This window comes from Cyprinodon tularosa, unplaced genomic scaffold, assembly GCF_016077235.1.
Source record: "Cyprinodon tularosa strain WSP-4 unplaced genomic scaffold, ASM1607723v1 ctg465, whole genome shotgun sequence".
Lineage (NCBI taxonomy): Eukaryota > Metazoa > Chordata > Actinopteri > Cyprinodontiformes > Cyprinodontidae > Cyprinodon > Cyprinodon tularosa.
In genome coordinates this window covers 863,343-876,190 of record NW_024039191.1, presented here as the reverse complement: position 1 = coordinate 876,190, position 12,848 = coordinate 863,343, and the positions used below count along the sequence as shown (strand labels likewise).

Genomic DNA, 12,848 nt, shown 5'->3' with positions numbered 1-12,848 from the left:
GGGTGCTGGAGGTGAAGCCTAGAAATGTAGTTATCTGTTCAGATTCAATGTCTTGCCTGACTAGTTTTAAAAGTGGAAAATCTGAAAGCCGTCAAGATCTTTTAGATGAAGTCAGTTATTTAATGTATGGTATAAGGCAACAAAATATAAGTATTCAATTCACATGGGTTCCAGCACACAAAGGAATCTTAGGTAATGAAAAAGTAGATAAGTTAGCTAAAGAAGCAGTTAAAGTAGGAGAAATTGAATATGATGTCCCGCTAAGTAGAACAGAAATAAAAGTAATTATTAAAGATAAAATAAATAAGGTATGGCAGAAGAGATGGAATTTAGAAAAAAAAGGAAGACATTTATATAAAATACATAAAGATATTAGCATAGGATATAACAGTATAATGAGTAGAAGAGAGGAAATATGGATAAACAGGTTAAGGATTGGGCATACTAGTTTAAATGCAGGTCTAAAAATAATAGGGAAACATCCAACGGGTAATTGTTGTTATTGCGGAGAAATCGAAGGAGTAGAACATGTGTTGATCTATTGTAGCAAATATACAAAAGAGAGGAAAGAACTGGAAAGGGTAATGGGGAGTTCAGTAAAGATGGCAGATTTATTAGGGAAGCATCAATCAGATAAGATAATTAAAGCACTTATTAAATATTTAAAAGATACAGAATTAGCTGGGAGAATTTAGTGTGTGTATGTGCGTGTGTGTAAGTATAGATAGAATTTAGTTTCATGAAGATATAAAGATATACAGACATTATATTTCTGAATTACATCTCCGTCCAGTTGATGGCGGTAATGCACACAGGATGCAAACTGCCAGAAAACTCAATAGAAGAAGAAGAAGAATAAGAAAAGGAAAGGAGGGGGGAGGAAGCAGTTTTATCTGACTGTAGCCGCCTCACAATGACGGTAGTGGCCGGATTGAACTCTAACGAGTAGCTTAAAAGTTTACAGAGAGTAAAGAGACAGAAAACGGAGACAGCAGCTGAACCCGGAAGTGAGGAGCAGCCTAACCGCTGGTGGCTTCTACCGGTGAGTCTGTTACTTCAGGGCTCTTTGTGCTTCCCTCACATGGTAACTTCAGGTCACAGAAGGAAACTGAGCTTTATTTACGCCGCAGGAGGGAAAAGCCTGCTAGTTTTTCTTCAGCATGGTGCATCTATCAGGTGAGTGAAAGTGAGCAGGCCGCTCTGATTACTGTCAGCTCATTCATTGCGTCTGAAAGCAGCTGTGTTGACCTGAAAGCTGTAATGTTTGGTCAGAAATAACCAATCGATTATAAAAACAGGAAACAGATGGATAATTGAAGCAAAGACAAACGTTCCCGTTTGTTTTACCTGAAGTTTTTATGATCACCTTTTGGGATTTTTCTACTTATATTAATTATTATTGTTATCATTTGTTTGACACTCAGTGATCAGTTTCACCTCTCAGTTCTGTAAAACCTGTAAAAACAGATGTTAAGTCTTATTCGTATCCAGAGGCAGTTGTTGTGTTTGGCATCCCGGTGTGATAGATTAACTGGTTATCATGTTCCTTATAGATAGATGGCTGCGCCGACGCCTGTCTAAAAATACTTCTAATATACAAAATGTTACAAATTCAGGTTCACTAATACCTTAGTTTCCATTGAGAATGTGTTTTAATTAGGGCTGAAACAATTATTTAGATTAATCGATTATTAAAATAATCGTCAACTTATTTAGTAATTGATTGTTGACTGGAGTGTAGAGACTGTAACACATGTCTTTATCTGACAGAGCGACCCACTTAGAGCAGGAATTATAGTATTATAATATAGTATATAATGTAATAATAGTATAATGTATATTTATAAACGTTTTGCATTTAAGATAAAAAAATAGCAAAACATTTTCTTCTGTCAATATGCTTTATCCAGAACTCAAGTGGAAGAGTTTTAGATTAACCTGGTTTAATTTAGTAAAAAATCTTCTAAACAACTAAACATTGGTGTCGTAAGTGGAATACTTTTTGTTGATGGTTAAAGGTTATAGATAAAAAAAGAACTGTAAAAGTGGAGGTATTACTAGTTATCTGGGGGGAAAGTGAGGGGTGAGAGGTAAGAAAAGACCGTGAGATATGTTGAAGGGAGAATGATAGGGAGAGCAGGGGGTCCAAGGTGAAGGAGGCCACTGAAAGTGCTAAAGGCTAGGCTTGAAACTTTCCTTTTTAATAAAGCTTATAGTTAGAGTGGCTCAGGTTATCCTGAGCTCTCTATAGTTCTGCTGCTATAGGCTTAGACTGCTGGAGGACATAGGGACCCCTATTTCATCATTCTGCTTCATTCTATCTCTATTCTCCCACTCTGCAGAATCTCTCTGCTTATTCTCATAGTAGCTTCATCTGGTCTGTTCCTGTTTGTCTGTGACTCCATCCTGGAGAGAAATATAAGCTGTGCTGCTGCCATCAACACCTTTGTTATAGATGCTGGAGCTTGGCCTGTTTTTCAGTGTAGTCCTGTTTCTCTAACTGTGACTAACTGGATGTGCTCTCTTCGTCCTCTGGCGTGGGAGCTGGCAAAGGAACTTTTCTTAAACCAGTTATTAATAGGTTAATCAAAAAGATAACAGAATAATAGATTTGCAACATAACTACTATTAGGCTAAACTAGCCAGGTGCCTAGGGCCCCAAATTCCTGGGTGCCCCATAAAACTCTGTTTCCATGTATGGTTAATATAACTATTCCTTATTATGCACATTAATTATGTTGTTCATAAAATTAGTTTAGCTAAAATATTAAGTGTGTCACCCCCCCCCCCCCCCCCCCCCCCCCCATTGGATCATTCCATTTGCTGCACATGTTCAGAAAGGTCCAAACAGACAGCAGCAAACCATTTGAAAACACACAATGCAAAGAGCAGTGTTGCTAACTGCATTGGATAATGTCAGGTTTTATGGCTATTATTATTATTTTTTTTTCTTTTGAGTTTTTACGGCACTAGTGGCTCGTTTTTATGGACAGGCTGAGAGGATAGGGGGTATGAGAGAGGGGAAAGGACCACAAGCCGGACTCAACCCGGTTTGCCCGCGTCGAGGACTAAGGCCTCCATACATGGGTCATGCGCGCGAACCACTGCGCCTCCAAAGCACGCTCTAGGTTTTTAGCACTTATAACCTGAAACAGGATAAGTACTAGCACTAGTCTGTTTCATTCAGACTCCTCTGCTGGGATTTCTGATGCCAGTTTAGCAGAGAGCTTGACAGATTTTTATAGATGAAGAGAGGAAGACTTGGAGAGAAAAAAACTCACGGTTTTGTGCAAACTGCGCCCACTAGATCCGTGCGTTATAAAATCCCCCTCGTTAACACATTGATTGTGTGGAAAAAGCTTGAAGGTTTTTCTCCTGTTCTTTTTCAGCGCTTGAGCAAAGCAGGATCTGCAATTGACCATTTTTTCCCCCAAATATCATGTCTATCCACACAGATCATGACTGACCAATCTTCAGTCCCGCCCCCTTAATAAACGACCAATCACATTCACTTTATTCACTGGTGTGAAGTCGGGCCGCACTCGGGAGAATTCGGAAATGCAACGTTTGGAACAGCCGCTGTTTAGTTTAGGGCCCAAACATTTGAATCAATCAATAAATTCCTTATTTTCACGGTTTATGGCTATTGACATAGTTTTCACATAAAATCTGTGGCCTTTGTGTGTAAATCTTTAATCTTTGTGTTTTATGCTGATGTTTGGAGCCTTATGCAGTCATTTCATTGTAAAATAGGGAGGCATGACCAGAGCAGCGATAAAAGTCTTTATAATTACCCTTGGGTATTTATAATCTCCATTTTCATAGCAGAGATTAATTTATGATCTTTCTTTTAATCGTTTTATTTAAAAGCAGAGCTAATTTCTCCTCAGTTGGGTTTATATAGGGAGGAGGCGTCTGTTTAGCTGATAGCTAGTCTGTTATCTTTAGCTCTACACTGATATTTTCATGGAGTTTGCCCACATGCTTTTCTACTGGATGTAATTATTAACTGCCTTTTAAAAAAAGATAAATTAGCTGATAACAGCCTCTGATGATCGGAACATACAATAATTGTGTCATTATTTTTTTCTTTTATATAAACTGACCCTTTTTCACGATTATGCTTTTGTTTCTAATTCTGACTTAGAGGTTAAGCCCCAATTACTTTCATCCATTCACAAAATTTTATGGCCCTGGACTGTCGGGCGATAACAGCTAGCGGCTCCTCCCAGCCATTAGCTCGGTGGCAGACGGGGTCAAAGGTTAAAAGCTTTCTGCCTGAGTCATGTTTTAACAGAGACATTGGAGCGTCTCTGGCCACAGACCCGCAGGTGGCAGCTAGAGATGTCATCCATCACGCCTCCTAATGTATTCATGAGCGATTAAGAAGGGTTTTGTTTTTCTCCGGGACCAATCTGCCTGGCAGAGAAGAGCGGTAATAAACCTGATTTATCCCTTCATCTTCCTTTTATCGCATTTTTTCCCCCGTCTCATTAAGGATCTTAAAGTTGTTATGATGTGAGTCGAGCTAACTGGTGTGAGGATGCTGTTGCATCTCCATTAGACTTCTGTTTGATCAGTTAATTTATGATTTTTCTTTTCTTCTACCTGAGGCCTCATAATGATCCTGTTCTCTGTTTTAAATACATAGCCATGAAGCGTCTCTGGTTTGTTTTGGTAATGGCTATGAGGGCTCTGTTTAACAAAGCTGTGCTCACACAGCTGATCTTATCTAGAAAATGCAGAACAGGCAGTCCTGAACTGATCCACTGCTACTGTTAAGAAGTGTTTCCTTCTGTTAAAGTCTTAGGGAAATGTCCTATTCATCAGACTATATTGTCACAAAATTTAGAAAAGTTCTATTTAAAAAAGAATCCTGTCCTAAAATCTGTTTTTTTTTTTTTTATCTTCTGCAGGCCAGTTAGTTATACGTCAGCCTGAACACCTAAATTCGACCAATCATATATCAAAGGTCATCTGTCAATCAATATTTTTGGTCATAGCATTTTGATTCTAATATGCACAACGGTTGAAATCAGAATCCTTTCCTTTCCCATAGAGTTCCGTCCCAGTGTTCACGTGGATGGACGTCTGTGTCTTCAGCAGGCGTAGAGCTAACAGAACTGGCAGCGTTGCGAGGCAAGGGCTCAAACATGTACGGCTGTAAGCCTTCTACACCAAACCAAGCTTCTGCCGCCCTGGCGTCCTCTTCCACAACATCTTCGTCCCCGCTTTCCTCCTCTAAATAAAAAATGGATGACGGAGGAGACTCATCCACGACCTCCGACACTAAACTCTCCTCCTCTTGCATGTTTCCTCTGTCCATAGCATTCCTTGACAGTGTTGTTTCTAAGTCACCAATTTAGTGCTACTTGGTCCCAATGGAATTTCCTATTGGGAACCTACTAGCACTAAGTTGCTAACTGGTTAGCAAGATGCTTCCCACAAACCGGCCACAATCAAACTTGCTTGTGAACCTTCTGCCACAACAATCCCGCCCCCTTGATAAACGACCAATCAGATTCACTTTATTCACTCTTGTAAAGTCGTGCCCCACTCGGGAGAATTCGGAAATGCAACGTTTGGAACATTCGGTTCTCTACGACTTTAAAGGGAAATGATACACAGAAAAAAAATATGTTTCATAATCTTAGTAAAGGACAGCTTTATGTTTTGCATGATGTTTTAATTAAAGGTTATAAGGTACGCACCCCACTACTAGTAAAAGGTATAGTTAGCTTTATAACTTACTGCCGGAAATAATCAGGGCCATGTCAGGTTTTCTATTATTTGTATTTATTTTGTGAATTCATTTTGTCTTTAAAAGTTTTAATAGTATTGCATTTTTGCAAACTGGAATCCAGGAAGTATTAAAGGAGAATTCCGGTTTTTAACACTTTTAGCCCATTTTCTGTAGTGTCCAGGATGAAATCGAATGATCGACACCAAAATTTTGACAATTGGTCCTGTCTTTGCTTTTTGTCTCATGCAGAATCCCCCCCTGGCTGCTTCAGAATGGCTTCCATAGTGCATGTCCGATAATGTCCTTAAAACAACCTTAAACGTTCTTTTTTTAAAATATGCTACTGGTTCGTCAGCGCTGTTCAATGACGTTCCAAAAAAAGTTTCGTGAAGAAAAAACATTCCTGTAGTGTTTTATTTTGCATTTTGTAAATCACATTGAGTTCTGTTGGAATAGTCAATATCCCTCCGCCACCGGAAACGGAAATGGGGCCTGTTTACACTTAGCTGTAGTCTTTTCGCAAGGCCCAAGTGTTTATGCTTCACTCTGTGTACTCCGACGTCGAGGTGCTAACGTCTCTGTTAAACACTTTAAAAAACTCTGAAAATGGAATACGAAAGGTGGATTCTTGATGAGGACATATTGGACTTTGAGTTTGACGGTAGAGGATACCGTTTTGAACCGGAATATACTGAGGAGGAGTATATAGAGACATTGTCGCCAACTAGTGGTCTGGAGTGTGCAACGCTTCAGATTCGAACGGGAAGCGGAAGTTTATAAGCGGTTGTGATGTATCGGAAAAAATAGTTCTGGGATTTACAAAATGCTAAATAAAACAAGACAGGAACGGTTTTTCTTCACGAAACTTCTTTTGGAACGTCATTGAACAGCGCTGACGACCCGGTGAGTAGCATATTTTAAAAAAAGAACGTTTAAGGTTGTTTTAAGGACATTATCGGACATGCACTATGGAAGCCATTCTGAAGCAGCCAGCGGGGGGATTCTGCATGAGCCAAAAAGCAGAGACAGGACCAATTGTCAAAATTTTGGTGTCGATCATTCGATTTCATCCTGGACACCACAGAAAATGGGCTAAAAGTGTTAAAAACCGGAATTCTCCTTTAAGAACAGTTAGCATTGCCTTAGAGGATTGTTTGGAGACAAGCTGGTGATAAATGAAAAGCAAAGATTTAGAGATCTACGGCTTCTGATTCTTCAAAGCATGCAGCCTTCGAGGCATTTCATTCGTTTTTTTTTTTTTTTTGGTTTTTATAATATTGACCTTTTTAAAAAAAAAATTTTGCAATGTAATATCAGTTTAATTTGTGTTTATGAGAGCTGCCACAAATGACAAACTTTCTAATGACTAATCTTTCAACCAATTTTTTTGATTAGTAAACTAGTCTTAACTTCCAAAAATATCTCGACACTAGGGGTTGGCGGAGTGGCCGCCTGATGGTGACGCCACAGCGATCTGCGAACAGCAAAACTAGTGCTGTGGAGCGGAGTTACATGAACTCAGATGAGTCGTTTGCTCAGACCAAAATAAAAATGCGATAACAGGCTGACAAAAAAAAATAATCTGAAAACGAATTTTAATCATCTATTATGTCAACTAATTGTGGCAGCACTAGTTTTTCTGATATTTAGTTTTCATAGGGGACTTGATGCTTAAACAGTGAACCTGTGTAAGGAAGCTACTTGTTTCTGTTTTGAGGGAATAAAGATAACGCTGAACTTTGGGGAACTGTTAACTCTGATTCTTTAGGTAAACTCACCTAAAAGTCCAATGGCTTAATGACAGAACATTCGGCCCGTAAGCAATATTATGTGGGTGGGCCCCATATGAAGTACAACACATGATAAAGGTTCAGGATACGGCGACAGTTCCATAAATCGGCCAAGAAAGTACAAATATGCAGTTCTCAGTAGTATACGATCACACATCACATCATCTCCATTCATCTCCTGGTCGCAATCTTGACTCACTGTAGCAGCAACGTCCATCTCTCCCTATTCGTTATTCTTTGAACAAACGTGTTTATTTTGGGAAGATTTTTCCATTCTTCCAGCAGCTCTTCTTACCTTTTTCTTTTCTGGAATCCTCTTTTGTGTATCCATCGTTGCTAACACATTGTACGTAATGGTTATGTTTTTAATCTGCACTCTGGGTTACCCATAATTCCAAGTCGTAGTGTAAAAAATAAAATACTCAAATACATCGTTGTTTTAAGATCTTTATTGCAGTTGAAACATATATGAGTGTATTTTTTACCCACTGTCTAATGAACAGTTATTAGCATAGTAATTAAAAGTACCACTGTCTGCTTTGCTATTGGTGTCGTGTTTAAATGGCTCACCATCATGTTGAAATCTGCCGTGTGTGCTGAATAAATAAGGTCCAGTGCGGTCAGTCATTTCACTATCAAGTGGGTTAAAGAAGAATTTTCCGCACCATTAGATCTGCAAAGAGACGTCCTAGTCTACTATTGTGTAGATGGCCAGTGATGGGGCCACTAGGAGGTTTTGGGCCCGTAAGCAACTCTCTGCTTACAGATATTTATGCCATTGCAGAAGTCCACAACATGCTGTTTAGTCGGCCATCTTTGATCTCATTGTCTCTGCCTTCAGGAAAATAACTGCAAATGGTTTTAGGCCTAATTAGCTACATTTAGAAGGACACAAATAATCAGATTAAGGACCTTATCAGCTCTAAAATGTTTCAGGTAAAATTTTCAGACTGAAGATTGTAATCTAATTCGGTCCGATCAGAAAGAAATGTCATCCTGAAAGAGAGATATGGTTTTTGCCGATTGCCATGAACAGATCGGACCTGTATCTCCACAGTTATGAATTCCTCCAGTTGTTCCAAGTTCTTTTGATTTCTTACACCTCTTTCTGCATATAAGAAGTGTTGGAATCATTGTTGCAGCATACCCTTGTGAATGCCATGTTTATTGTGTAGTGTAGAAAGAACTGCAGATATGGTGAAAATAGTCACAATAGAAGAGAGGCGGATCACCGTAACACTCAAACATGCAGGTCTTTCCTTGCAAAGAGAGTCACGGTTCCAGTGATTGCTGACAAAAGGCCCTCAGGAGCTGTTGGAAACTGTGACAGGAAGAGGTCTGGCAGACCCAAAGCCACAAATGTATCGGAGGAAAAGTGTTTCATTCTCACAGGCAAGCAAGGTTCTTCATTTTGACTTTCGGCTGCAGGTGTGAGAAGATGAGCTGCAGCAAGAAAGCCGTAACTAAGTGGCCAGAATAAGACAGAGTCTCGCCTGGGCCAGGAAACAAACTTTGCTCAATCAAATGACTGGATAGATTATGATGGACTGAATCAAATTTGAAATGTTTAGTTTTTTCTTACTAAACCTTTAGGAGGAAGTGTGTTGGTCTGGGGCTGTTTCCCTGACCCTGAACGTAAATGGCTGCAGCCATGTCTAATACCCTCTGGTATGCGCCTGGTTGATCAGGCGTTCATTTTGCAGCAGTACAATACCACAGATCATAAGACCAACATTTCATCAGGAGGAAAAAATAAGCTTGAGAACATGAATTGGCGAGCAGAGCGTCCAGAAATAAACTTATTTAGACATTTTTGAAGAATATTTGATTCCCATTTAAGAAATTTACCAAAGTTTGTTACTTTGATGAGTGAAAAGTTCATAAAACATTTTGGCTGCCTCCAATTTTTCTTTTTTTTGTGTGTTTGTTTTTTTTTTTACCATGCTTGCTCTTATTTTTCGTGCAGTGAGACATTAAGTGGAATATTTTTCTGTCAAAAGTGGGGTGTGCTAAACTTGTGTGGGTGGCGCAGTCTCTTAGTGAATGTCACGTCAATCTTGGTTTGTAAAAGAAAAAGAGGTCTAAAAAAGTCAATTCTTGCAACAAATAATATGTTCTGTTAGTAGGAATTAAAAAAAAAATGCAATCCGGAAATCATACTTTGAAAAACGATTTAATAAGGTTTTAAATAAATTAGCTATTTTTTCAGATTTTATCCTTTTTTTCTTTTTTTTTTTATATTTTTTCAGTTTTACGTATTTCACTCTTTTCAAATTGTGTTTTATATATTCTCTTTCCTTTTAAGGGCGGGGCTTTCCTCTGGAGTAAAGAGCAAAGCATTTCTAATTTTCTGCATGAATGTTAGCAACATCGTTTGGATTTGGAGGGAAAAGAACGCAATCTATAAAACACAATTGGAAATTCATAAAACTATCACAAAAAGAATAATAAAAAAATAGCATTTTAAAATGAGAAAAATCTGCCAAAAAATGGAAAAACAAGTTTAAAAGAAACTATTTGAAACTTCTTTTTCTGCTCTGCAAAAAAATGAAATCTAAATAAGTATTTTTTTCTTAAAATAAGTGCATTTTTTCTTGAATTAAGGATTTAAGTGAAACACTTTGCCAATGGAACAAGACAATTTACACTTAAATGAGAAAAAACAATTGCATTGTCTTATTTCAAGTGCATACTATCTAGATACCTTATTTTAAGAGTAAAAGTATTTATTCCATTGGCAAATCATCTCATTTACCTGCTCAAATTAAGGGTAAATACCCTTAATTTAAGATATTTTTGCTAATTTTGAGATCATTTTTGCAGTGTGCAACAACAATGGAACTAAAGTCCCTCTGCTAAAAAAGATTTCTCAGGCTAATTCAGCGGTGGCGTCCTCTGAATGCCAGATTCGTCAGCCAATGGGCGCTATGACATAACCAGCTGGCGAAGCTGTTGAAGTTTTATAGAGTGGACCAAAAAAATAAGGCTTTGATTTTTTGGTCCACTCTATAAAACTTTGACCTCAGCCTTAATTCAGGCATTTTGAATTAAAAAAGCTTGCTGGATGGATGCTAAACGTCTCAGTGGATTGTTTTTTTTGTTTACCTTTTTTGGAATGTCTAAGACCTGGATGACTGAGAATCTTCACCAGCATTTGTCGTTTTTATTATTAAACTTAAGGACCTTGTAGTCTGCAGACTCATTAGCCAAAATGTCTCAGTATCTGGATGGTGGTAACGTCTGTGGTGTTCAATGTTCTTAACTGGTGTAGAAAGTCCTACAAATGAGGTTTGTATCTCGAAGGGTTTTCCATCAAGCATCGGTTTGTCAGTGTCTCTTTCTCTGGAGTGACAGCAAAGGCTTTTCATATCACATTAGTAGAACTACTCGTTACATGTGTAAGGTATACCTAACTGTTTGCAAAGAGTGGTGATGAGGAGCCAGTGAATGAAAGCTGAGACTGTTTTAAACAGCAGCTGCTCTATTTGTTGCTTGTGTTGCTCTTTCTTCTATGTAGAGAATATGCTGGTGAAGGTGTGCGGTTTGTTTCATGTCTGAACTCTCTCCCCTGCTTGGTTTAGCTAAGCCAGAGTTTGCACAGCCCTCCATGTTCACATCAAGCTGAGGTATGCAGTTTAGGAGTTTATCTGTTAGTGTTTGGTGACCCGAGGAGCTGTACTTTAGTGCCACCTGTCATCGCCTGGCGGCTCAGCAGTGATGAGTTACGTTCGGGGACCCGACACACCCCCAGATGAGGCTCCGCCTCCTAGTTCCTGCTCTACAGAGGACAGTTATTTCTGGGTATCAAGGTTAGGCGGAGTGGCATGTGAGCCCCAGATGAGGTATGTCCTGGCAGAAAGTTCAGAACATGGAGTGATTGTGTCTGTTTCTTTAGCTGCCAGGATCTGTAACGGCTCCTGTAAAGTGGCCCCTCCACTCACTGTTTGTCAGTGGAAAGGATTTTAGCCAAGTTCCTCTGACTGTCGGCCGTTTCAGTGGACGCTTGTGTTCTGAAGTTTCTTTATGTCACTTTGGCTTGCTCTCGGTGACGAGATGAAGGTTAGAATTGGTTTGTGCTGAATAGCAGGTAAGCAGTCACCACGTATACCCTCCACATCCTGGGAAATGTTCCTCCTTGTTTAGGGTTAATAATCCTCCATTTAAACTTTTGATAAATAATGTTGGACTGAGACATATTTTAAAATCTGTTGCACATCAGTTTGTGTAATCCAGTCAATATTGTCCGTGAAGTGTTTCAGTTTCTTTTTTTAGTTGCTCTTTTGGATCACTTCCTATTTCTGTGTGTTCCTATGTTTATGGGTCTACATGTCTTTTCTTCTGAATTATTTTACACTTTTTCGTTTGTGTTAAATATGTTAGCTGTTATGGTTCAATTCAGTTTATTTCTATAGCGCCAATTTACAACACATTTCATCTCAAGGCGGTTTACAGTTCACCAGATCATCCAGTCGTTGACTCTTCAGCAATCCCTCACACTAACCATCCAGGAAACACACAGCCAGGCAGACGAGCACCGAGCCAGCTCCCATGCCAGAGGACGAAGAGAGCACATCCAGCCAGTCACAGTCAGAGAAACAGGACTACATTTTAAAACAGGCCGAGCTCCAACATATATCAACAAAGGTGTTGATAAGGGTTGTCGCTATACTAAAATTTCAAACTCAATTTTGATACCCAGAAAATATTAAATACTCTATATAATTATTGATACCATGGGGATCAAAAAATGAAGAATTAAAAGTTTAAAAACTACCTTTGCTCTCAACATGGATTAACAGTTGCTAGTTATATATAAGGGGTGGAATGATTCACAAAATCCACGGTTTGGTTCACGGTTTCGTGGTCACGGTTTTCGGTTCGGTTCGGTATATGTTTATTGTTACACAGAAAATTTTTTTTTATAAAAATAAATGAAAAAATAAAAATTTATGAAATTGATTAAAATCCCAAAAAATTAATGAATTGTTATTATTTTTTAATGATTCGCAGAAACCCTGGATCATTTCTGGATGTTTTGCTGCTTTGAATTTAATCATCTGGCGCATGCTCTCTACGATCTCAAAGGGACTCACAGTGGAGGCTGTAGGCTTTGCTTTGCCCAGGCGGTCTGGAGCGCAGCGGGGCGGAGCGCGATGGAGTATGAGGGATTTTTGGGGTTAGCATGACATGTTGGTCATGTTGCTGTTAGCATAAACGATGTTGGAGATCGGCCTGTTTTCCAGTGTAGTCCTGTTTCTCTGACCGTGACTGAGTGGATGTGCTCTCTTCGTCCTCTGGCATGGGAGCTGCCTTGG

General features: G+C 39.0%; 1 protein-coding gene across 19 annotated transcripts in view; it reads left to right on the top strand.

Moving 5' to 3' along the window:
- Positions 1-878: 878 nt before the first annotated feature.
- ppip5k1b (diphosphoinositol pentakisphosphate kinase 1b) overlaps positions 879-12,848 on the top strand; it is an 88,991-nt gene continuing 77,021 nt past the window's right edge. For 11 of the 19 annotated variants that reach the window (XM_038301287.1, XM_038301285.1, XM_038301286.1 and 8 more), the window contains exon 1: positions 879-1,042. The gene's annotated coding sequence lies outside the window, so the exon portion shown is untranslated. Of the gene's footprint in view, positions 1,177-4,291; positions 4,436-11,381; positions 11,621-12,848 lie in introns of those variants that run through there. The other 8 variants (XM_038301298.1, XM_038301296.1, XM_038301292.1 and 5 more) reach the window with 6 other exon arrangements.